Here is a 10548-nt window from a genome sequence, read left to right as displayed (position 1 = left end):
TTTTTTTTGAGACAGAGTCTCACACTGTCACCCAGGCTGGAGTACTGTGGCGCGATCTCGGCTCACTGCACTCTCCGCCTCCCAGGTGCAAGTGATTCTCCTGCCTCAGCCTCCTGAGTAGCTGGGACTACAGGCACACGCCACCACACCCGGCTAATTTTTGAATTTTTAGTGGAGACGGGGTTTCACAGTGTTGGCCAGGATGGTCTCAATCTCTTGACTTTGTGATGCGCCCACCTTGGCCTCCCAAAGTGCTGGGGTTACAGGTGTGAGCCACCGGTGCCTGGCCAATCAGCTGTTATTAATACATAGTGTGTCTGTCTCTTATAGCTTGTGAGTGAAGTCTGTCACCCTGTGTGTCTGTCATGATGTACCTGGGTCACTGCAAATGTCTCTGTTACCCCATTATTTGTTGAGGTGAATCTGTGTCACTTACTCTGTGTGCATGTCACAGTGTAGCTGTGCCATGGTGTGGGTGTCGTTGTGCCCAGACCATGAAATGAGATTGTCACTGAACATCTGAGACTATGTGATACGGGTTGAGTTGTGTCCCCCAAAATTTAATATGTTGACATCCTAATCCCCAGCACTTCAGAATACGACCGTATTTGGAAATAGGGTCATTGCAGATGCTATTAAGATAAGGCCAGACTGGTATAGGGTGGGCCCCTAAACCAATATGCATGACTGGTGTCCTTATAAAAAGGTGAAATTGATGGGGTGCAGTGTCTCACGCCTGTAATCCCAGCACTTTGGGAGGCCGAGGCGGGTGGATCACGAGGTCAGCAGTTCAAGACCAGCCTGGCCAACATGGTGAAACCCTGTCTCCACTAAAAATACAAAAAAATTAGCCGGGCATGGTGGTGGGCGCTTGTAATCTCAGGTACTCAGGAGGCTGAGGCAAGAGAATTGCTTGAACCTGGGAGGTGGAGGTTGCAGTGAGCTGAGATCATGCCACTGCACTCCATCCTGGGTGACACAACGAGACTCTGCCTCAGAAAAAAAAAAGGGCAGGGTCTTGCTCTGTCACCCAGGCTGAAGTGGAGCAGTGTGATCATAGCTCACTGTTACCTCAAACACTTGGGCTCAATAGATCCTCCAGCCTCGGGCTCCCAAAGTGTTGGGATCACAGGTATGAGCCACCATACCCAGCCTTGCTGACACATTGATCTTGGACTTTGAGGATCCAGAATTGAGACAATAAACTTCTATTGTTTAAGTGCCACCCGGCCTGTGGCACTTTGTTATGGGAGCCCTAGCTAATTAACGTGCCATAGATCTGACCCTGGTGTGGTCATAAATGCTTGGTGATTTGAGGTTCCAAACCCTGCTGCTACGTGTTGTGGCTGGGCGGCAGTCCCAGAGATAGCCTCCAGGTGGCGCAGCAAACATCCAGTGGGAAGGTAGGTGAAGACAGACTCCGTACCCCCTGGGCAGGACAGACCCCAGCCCCTACACTCAAGAGTCGACGCAGCTGTCTCCGGGAGCCACACCACGGGTCCAGGGTACAGCTCTTCCCACAGAGGGCACACTGGAGGTCACTGCCATTGTGAGAGGGCCCCCATTGCTGCATGGAGCCCCCCACTAATATTTTGCACCTTCTCACCTCTAGATGGAGGTCATCACAGTGACTCCCCTTCCTCTCCATGTCCTCCCCAACCCTCCCAGCAGGAGGAGGCAGGAAGGAGGTCTTAGGTGCAAGTGTTGGTCGGGGGAGAGGTCCCATTCCCTGGGTGGAGGCTTCAGAGGAATGAGATTTTCCTGGCCATGCCAAGGAGAGCTGCCTGCCCCGCCAGCATGGGGACAAGGGTATTTTGAAAGCTCAGTGCAATTTATGACAGGTGGGCCGGGGACATGGCCCAAGAGAGCAAATATCTGCCACGCAGCTGATTAAACCTCTGTGATATATAGCCTCTGGGCTCACGGGGCCGCCTGGATTCCAGGCTAATTGTGTTCCCCCAGCCAGGCTGCTGGGCCCGCCGCAGCCTGCCCTGCCTGACCCAGCCTTCCCAGCTGTGCCCTTAGGAACCACTCTGCCCCAGCTAAGCTAGGGGAGCCCAGTCATAAAGTGTGGAGAGCTGGGCAGTGACGGGAGCACACAGGTCTGCCTAACCCTGCCCTGAGCATCGACAGCTCAGCATCCCCAACCCCGGCCCCTACTCAGAGCCAGCATGACCCACCCTAGCAGGACTTACACTTGGACAGGGCCTAGTCCACATGCTGCCTTAAGCAGATAAGGAAACTGAGTCCCAGAGCAGGGCAGTGGACTTGCTTCAAAGCAAATGGAAAGACGACGCAAGAGCTGATTATAGAGGCGTCCCTGTCTTTCTCTTCACCTCCCAGCTGCTTACGTCACCTCTTCTTTATGAAATAACAACCCCATTTATTGAGGGCTTACTGTGGGCCAGGTGCTTGACAAAAAGGGTCTTTTTTCTTTTTGCGAGGGGATGGGGTTTGACTGTGTTGCCCAGGCTTCAGGCTGGCCTCAAACTCATAGGGCTCAAGTGAACCTCCTGCCCCAGCCTCCCAAGTAGCTGGGATTACCGGCATGTGCCACCATGCCCAGGCAGGATCTCTCTTAAACTTCACAATTCCATGAGATGAGCACCATTATTAACCTGTTATCCCAGCGCATAGATTAGAGAACAGGCTTTGGGAGGTTCTGTTTCTGGACCTGGACCTATACTTGTCTGACTCAAAGCCTAAGTCCTTACCCACTGCCCCATCCCACCTCTCCTTAAAGCCTGCCAAGCCCTGACCTGAACTGATGGTTAGGGAGGGGGCCACAGATTGAGAGAAGGGCTTTGGGGAGGGGCAGGGCTGTGCAGCCCCTATCAGGCCCAGTGCCTGGCAGAGAGGGGCTACACCCTGGGTAAAAAGAGTCAAAGAGGTGGGGAGGAAGGACAAGGGGAAAGCAGAGAAAAAGAGCGTGTATGTACCCATCCGTCTGTCTGTCTCTCTGGGATTTTTATAGGAAGCTGGCTAAATCTCCCTCTGTTCCCTGTCTTCCCTGAGAGATGGGCTGAGTGAGGCTGCTGCAGAGAGGGCAGGGGTTGGGCCCTGGGAGGGAGCCACCCATTTGGAGGCAGGCTCACACCACCTGCGCTGGAGAGCTGTGTAGCCCAGGTTCTGTCTGTCTGTCTGCCTGTGTGTCTGTCAATGTGGAGCTGGGGGGTGGGGTGGGGGGAGCACTCACGCAGGGCTCTGGGGTCCCATCTCCACCACTTCTGGCTGAGTGACAAGTGCATGTGAAGTCCCTGGGTTTCCATGGGGTCCTTGGCCACCATGAGGTGATGAGATTCCCTGCCTGTCCATCCACAGAGGGCTCAATGAAGGGGACTGTGGAGGCCAGAAAACAGGCAGCAGATGGTTGTTTCTGCTGCAGCCTGGGAAAGGAGTCCTCCAGAAAAGCCTGCTTCTCCTAAAGAGGCATTCGGAGAGGAAGGTTCGAGGCCTGTCCCCAGCATTTGGCAGAGCATGACAGGCTCCCTCCTCAAACCTTTAACAAGCCCAGTAGGCCAGGCGCAGTGACTCAAGCCTGTAATCCCAGCACTTTGGGAGGCCGAGACGGGCGGATCATGAGGTCAGAAGAACGAGACCATCCTGGCTAACCCGGTGAAACCCCGTCTCTACTAAAAAATACAAAAAACTAGCCGGGCGAGGTGGCGGGCGCCTGTAGTTCCAGCTACTTGGGAGGCTGAGGCAGGAGAATGGCGTAAACCCGGGAGGCGGAGCTTGCAGTGAGCTGAGATCCGGCCACTGCACTCCAGCCTGGGCGACAGAGCGAGACTCCGTCTCAAAAACAAAAACAAAAACAAAAACAAACAAGCCCAGTTACTCTCTGGCATTTTCCTCCATGTCAGCCAACAGCCACCTTCCCGCCTCCCCAGCCTACTCAGACCGGGCCAGGCTGGCTGGCCAGCCAAACTTGGGCCAGACCCTGCCTCGCTGGGCTTTGGTTTCCTGTCTTTAAAGAGAGGGGGCCAGGCATGGTGGCTCATGCCTGTAATCCTAGCACTTTGGGAGGCCAAAGCGGGTGGATCACCTGAGGTTGGGAGTTCCAGACCAGCCTGGCCAACATGGTGAAACCCTGTCTCTATTAAAGATACAAAAATTAGCCGGCGTGGTCGTGAGCGCCTGTAATCCCAACTACTCAGGAGGCTGAGGCGAGAGAATTGCTTGAACCTGGGAGGCGGAGGTTGCAGTGAGCCGAGATCGCGCCATTGCACTCCCGCCCCAGCGACAGAGTGAGACTCCGTCAAAAAAAAATAAATAAATAAGTGAAAAATAATAGGCTGGATGCAGTGGCTCATGCCTGGAATCCCAGCACTTTGGGAGACCAAGGCAGGTGGATCACCTGAGGTCAGGAGTTTGAGACCAGCCTGGCAAACATAGCAAAACCCCATCTCTCCTAAAGCTACAAAAATTAGCTGGGTGTGGTGGCAAGTGCTTGTGATCCCAGCTACTCGGGAGGCTGAGGCAAAAGAATCGCTTGAACCCAGGAGGCGGAGGTTGCAGTCAGCCAAGATTGTGCCACCGCAGTCCAGCCTGTGCGACAGAGCGAGACTCCATATCAAAAAAATAAAAAATAAAATAAAATAAATAAGAGAGGGGGTTGGGAACCTAGGTCCTTTGCAGGCTGAACTGCAGTGGCCACACGGAGCAGCTGCTGCTAAGGTGGAAGGCAGTGGAGGCCAAGGTATATGATTCTGCCTTAGCCTGGGAGAAGGCAGGGTGGGTGCGCCTGGTGGCAAACACCTGTTACCTCTGGGACACAACAGAAGGAACGCCTACGTGAATCCTCAGAACAATCCTGCGAGGTTTGACACATGAGGCAACTGAGGCTCAGCATCACAAAGAGAGGCAAGTAGGTAGGGAAAGGTCTCCTCCATTCTATGAGGCAAGGGCAGGGGGTGAGGACCCTGGCAGCCCCCATCCCATTCATGGGGTCACAGGCAGGAGTGTGGGATCCTGGCCCTCCCCACCAGCCCAGCTGCAGAAAGAAGCACCTGGAGGAAGAGAAACCTCATCTGTTCCTGTCCTGCAAGCACTCCTGGGCCTGGGTAGCCACTGAGTGTCCCTGAGGAGCTGTCACTGAGCATTTTGGCTTCTCCACCCTGCTACCTCCCCACTGCCCTCTCCCAGCGCTGAAAGAGAGGAAGGGGAAACAGGCCTCTTTAGTGGTGTGGCCACCACAGAGTGGCACCCATCCCACCTATTCCATGGGCCCAGGGAGCTGGGGTCACCCAGGGCCACACCCTGAGATCCCCTCAGAGGATCCAGAGGAGTCGAGTGACCTGTGCTAGCCCCCAGCACATATAACCCTGCTTTGCCAGAACAGGAGGCCCGGGGGCTAGGCAACAGCTGGTCCAGGTGCCAGGTGAGGGGTTCCGCTGGACACACCCAAGGCAGCCATGTCTGTCTTCCCATCTGAAGTGGTGACAGAGGAAGCCACTGGGAACTTCTGTGTGCTGGGGATTTCAGGAGTGAGCTGCTGAAAGCCAACCCTCCAGCTCCAAAGAAGGGAGAGAGGGCACAGGAGGTGAAGGAGCAGGATGGTCCAGAGGTGAGGTCACTGTCCCCCACTGCCTCCCCTCCCTGGTCTGCTCTGTCCTCACCCCCAGTTGTCTGCATCCTCCAGAGGGCCTCAGTCCTCCTGACACCTCCAAAGACAGGGGCTGGCTCTGCTGGCCACTGAGACTCCCCGAAAGACCCCTCCCCTCAGGAAGGAAGTCCTTCTTGCTGTCTAACCTGCATCTCTCCTTGCAGGGTCCACAGTGGCAACACAGAGCAACTGCCTCTAAGGTGGAGTGGTTGTCTCCGTACCCCCTGTCCTTGCCTCTGCTGCCAGGCAAATCCCAGGAAATCTGACCTGTTGCCCTGATCACACTCAGCAGGCAGAGGAGACCCACCTGCCACATGCCCCCTCCTAGGAGCACCAGGGCTCAGGATCCTGGCACAGCCGGGGTTTATCTCCTGCCTGCTCTCCCTGCCCAATCCCATAGGACCCAGAACGGGAGCTCCCTCAAACCCCACTCCCTGCCTCCCACTAGTCACCACGTCCAAGTCAGGGCAGGGGCCTGAGTCCTGGAAGCCAGAAGGAGGAGGGTTGAGAGTTGGGAGCTCCTGGGACTGTTCCTGAGTTGTGGGTGGGGGCAGAGTGCTCTGGCCAGGGGCTCCCCCTATACTCCTTGCTTAATATGAGACATTCTGCACGTTGGGGGCAGGAAGGGGCGGGACAGGAAGGCCTCCAATGACTGTGAATGAGATGGAGGGTGGGGGAACAGGATTACTCTTTGCACCCAGCAAAAGATCATTGTTGCTCTTCCCTCCCCCACCCCTTCCCTTCTATTCCATCTCAGTGTTGATAGGGGTGGATCAACTTTTGGATTCTCGAAACCTCCTAAGAAAAGTCGGTGGGTTATTTGGTCGAGCCCCCTGTCTCCGGAGAATGGTCCCCTCCTTAGGGTGGGTGGAAGTAGAGGGGGAAGTCTCACCCTCTCTCCCTCCCTCCCCCTAATGGGAGCTGGAAGTCCTTCTTGCCATCACCCTTGCTGTCCTCCTCGCAACCTCAGTTTCCGGTTAAGTTGCGGTTCTCTCCAGGTCACCAGGCGAGCAAGGTCCCCGCCGCTGCCCCCAGCCCTGCAGAGCCACCTACGCGCTGAGCACGCAGCGGGCCCCCTCCCGCCGGCTCTGCCCCCACAGCGCGTGGGTCTGAGATGGGCAGCGGGGAGTGAGGGCCCGAGTCCGGCGCCCGCGCCTACCTGGAGAGCGCTCCGGACAAACCCGGCCGCGTCCAGCCTCTCGCGGCCACCCGGGGCGGTCCTGAGTCGCAGCTCCCGGCCCCGCGCGTCCCGGGACAGCCGCCGCGCCTCCGAGCCCGCCCCCGGGCGGCCCGACGGGAGCAGGTGCCAGGAGCCGCGCCGCCCCGGCCAGCCCAGGAGAGCCTTGGCGGGAGAGGGGCTCAGCGGTGGGTCTCCCCGGGTGAGAGGAAGAGAGGGGAGATTCGGAGGCCCTCCTGGCTGAAGAGCTGGGCCCACGGGTGAGTATCCCACCCACCCCTGGCTGACCAGGCCCAGTGTACCTGAGGGCTCCCCAGGGATCCCAGAGCTCAGGGAAGGGGACCCCAAACTAGCTGCCTTCTCCCACCCCCTGCCAGCACCCCCTTCTACCCCAGCTGCTACCTCCGGCAAGCTGGCCCCTCTTTTGGGAGGAAACTCAGGGAGTGGGAGGAAGTTGACATTCATGGACCACCTGCTGGGTGCCAGGGGGATCACATTCAAACCTCAGAATCACTCTGCCCAGAGCGGTGCAGTTCCCCATTTTACAGACCAGGAAATGAAAGACTGGGGACCTAGGTGAGCACAGTGGCTCACGCCTGTAATCCCAGCACTTTGGGAGGTCGAGGCAGGTGGATCAGTTGAGGTCAGGAGTTCGAGTCCAGCGTGGCCAACATGGTGAAACCCTGACTCTACTAGAAATACAAAAATCAGCCGGGGGTAGTGGCATGCCTGTAATCCCAGCTACTCAGGAGGCTGAGGTGGGAGAATCGCTTGAACCTGGGAAGTGGAGGTTGCAGTGAGCCAAAATCACCCCATTGCACTCCAGCCTGGGCAAGAAAAGTGAAACTTCGTCTCAAAATAAATAAATAAATAAATAAATAGCATAAAAAAATATTGTGGACCTTAAGTAACTGGTCCAGAGTCACACAGGAAGTGGGCACCAAATGGGAGACTCCAGGCTGCTCCAAGGCACTGTCTCTGGAGGTCCCAGCCAGAGCCTGCTGGGGAGACTTCACCAGTGTATGTGGCTGGGAGTCCTTTCTGATTCCTCCCAGGGGATCGGAGCACAGGGTCCAGCACACAGTGGGCACACACAGGAGCACGGAGCCAACCAGGGAGAGCAGGAGGCAGTGGCTGGTGACATGACCTCCAAGAGCACTGTCACCATTCTGTTATTGGAGAAGCAGTAACAGAGCAAGAGAGCAAGAAAGAGCCAAGGGAAGTGGACAGAGAGGGCTCTTGCAGCCAAAGAAGAAGTGGCGGTACCGCTCACCTGCCTGGCACTGGGGCAAGCCTCCTGGGGACCAGGCCACGCAGAGAGGAGGCCCCATGGTGGGAGCCTCAGGGACGTCACCCACGGTGCCACCAAGTCTCCCAGCACTTCCTGGTCCACCCATCCACCAACTCACCACTGCCTTGGGCCTTGCCCTTGCTGCCCCCTCAGCCAGGAACATTCACAGAGATATCTCCTTGTCACTCAGGCCCCAGCTCAAATGTTACCTCCTCAGGACCCCCTTTCCCCAGCTTCATCACTCCTTGTCTCAGACCCAGTTTACCACCCTCTTAGTGTATCTCCCAGGTTGTAATTCTTTTGTTGGGATCCTGACCTGTCTCCCCCATGAGGGCAGGACCTTTATTTCCCAGCTATCCACAACACCAGTGCAAAGCTTATTGCATGCCTAATAAATGCTCAATAAATGAATGAATAATAAATGCATTTCCACTTTTAAGGTAAAGTCACATTAAACTGTACATTTTAAATGGGGGAATTGTATGGTATGCAATTATATTTCAATAAAGCAGTTATTAATTTTTTTTTTTTTTTGAGACAGAGTCTCGCTCTATCAGCTGGGCTAGAGTGCAATGGTGCAATCTCAGCTCACTGCAACCTCTGTCTCCCAGGTTCAAGCGATTCTCCTGCCTCAGTCTCCCAAGTAGCTGGGACTACAGGCTCATGCCACCAGGCTAGGCTAATTTTTGTATTTTTAGTAGAGACGGGGCTTCTCCATCTTGACTAGTATAGTCTTGATCTCCTGACCTCAATATCCACCCGCCTCAGCCTCCCAAAGTGCTAGGATTACAGGCGTGAGCCACCGTGCCTGGTCAAAGATGTTTTTAAAAAGTAAATCCAAGGTGGGGAGGACAGTCATGGTACACCATGTGTACCTCACTATCCCACAGCACACGCATCCTCTAACTTAATCTAGTCACACTGCTCTCCATCACAGTCCACATCCTGTGGCTGTCCATGGAGAACTGCAGTTGTTCAGACTTGGAAGGGATCTTAGAGGTCATCCTGTCCCTTTTGTAGCAGCTTTGACAAGGTATCCTCTGGCCTCTGCTTAAACATGCCAGTGACAGGGAGATCACTGCCTAACAAGATGGCTCATTCCATATGCTAACGTTCATGGGATGGGGGGTTGGAACCTGTTTCCCTATAATGCTTGCTTACTGGTCCTAGATCTGCTGCCTGGTAACACAGAAAACGTGCACTCCACCTTCCACAGCCAGAGAAACACAGCAGGCAGCTTCTTCCTAAAGGGGCTCTTCTCCCAGCTAAAGAGACCCATTTGCCTCGGCTATTCTTCCCCTGACATGGCCACCTCCTCCAGGAAGCCTTTGAATATGTGCCTCCCCCTTGTATGTGCTCCCAGGGCACCTTTCATGAGACCCTAACACTGCCCTTATCACACTGTATTAATTAAACTGTCTCTCCCAAACCCTGCTTTAGTTACCCGACTATACTGAGGGCTCCTCCCCCAGGGTAGTTCTGGGCCTTCTTTCATTTCCTTTGCCTGGTACCTTGCATGGTGACCAACTGACCTGATCTAAACCACTTAATTAAAAATGTTGAATAAATGGTTTCCGGGTGTTTGGTTATCCCAGTTACATTCCTCTAAACTCTTTTAGGCTTTTGGTATCCTCCTTAGAACAGAAAAAGGGACAGCACAACCTCCCCCAATCTCTGCCCTCCTCTATGAATGCCGCCCGTCCCTCAGCTTTTTTTCAGCCTTGAACTAGCTCCACATAGAACTGAGGGTCCTCGAAACCCCCAGGTCTATTTTCACATGATTGCGCTGGTGAGTTCAGCCTCCCTATCCCAGCCCCCGAGTGAGTGGCGGTTTCCTGCACTGGGAGGCCCAGACCGTATGTTTGGGCTTGCTGGCTCTCCCATTCTGCTCAGCCTGTTGAGATCATTCAGCAGGACCACAGGTGCCAGCTTAGTGCCACCCACAAAGACGTGGCTTCACCTAGATACCTAGGAATAACACACTCCTAAACTCCAACCCCGCACGCAGGCAAAACACTGCCGTCTACTGTGGGCCTTCTGTATGCCAGATCCTTCCCATGCCCTTTCCCACTCATTTTGTCCCCCATTAACCCTGAAAGGTCGCTACTACTCTCCTGATTTTGAAGATGAAGAGGGGGAGGCTCTGGCGGGCGCAGTGGCTCACGCCTGTGATCCCAGCACTTTGGGAGGATGAGGCGGGTGGATCGCGAAGTCAGGAGATCGAGACCGTCCTGGCTAACACAGTGAAACCCCGTCTCTACTAAAAATACAAAAAATTAGCCGGGCATGGTGGCGGGCGCCTGTAGTCCCAGCTACTCAGGAGGCTGAGGCAGGAGAATGGCGTGAACCCGGGAGGCGGAGCTTGCGGTGAGCCGAGATCACACCACTGCACTCCAGCCTGGGCGACAAAACAAGACTCTGTCTCAAAAAAAATAAAATAAAATAAAAAAAAGAGGGGGAGGCTCTGAGAAGTTA

General features: G+C 55.1%; 1 protein-coding gene across 1 annotated transcript in view; it reads right to left on the bottom strand.

The window, feature by feature from the left end:
• The window catches only part of ZNF385C (zinc finger protein 385C), a 43334-nt gene extending 36513 nt beyond the window's left edge, over nt 1-6821 (bottom strand). Inside the window, exon 1 of the mRNA XM_011929737.1 lies at nt 6765-6821. The gene's annotated coding sequence lies outside the window, so the exon portion shown is untranslated. The remainder of the gene's footprint in view (nt 1-6764) is intronic.
• Between the last annotated feature and the right edge of the window lie 3727 nt (nt 6822-10548).

Source organism: Colobus angolensis, unplaced genomic scaffold, assembly GCF_000951035.1.
Source record: "Colobus angolensis palliatus isolate OR3802 unplaced genomic scaffold, Cang.pa_1.0 Scaffold83, whole genome shotgun sequence".
Taxonomy (NCBI): domain Eukaryota; kingdom Metazoa; phylum Chordata; class Mammalia; order Primates; family Cercopithecidae; genus Colobus; species Colobus angolensis.
The sequence above is the reverse complement of the archived record's forward strand: the minus strand, read 5'-3'. Positions and strand labels throughout refer to the sequence as shown.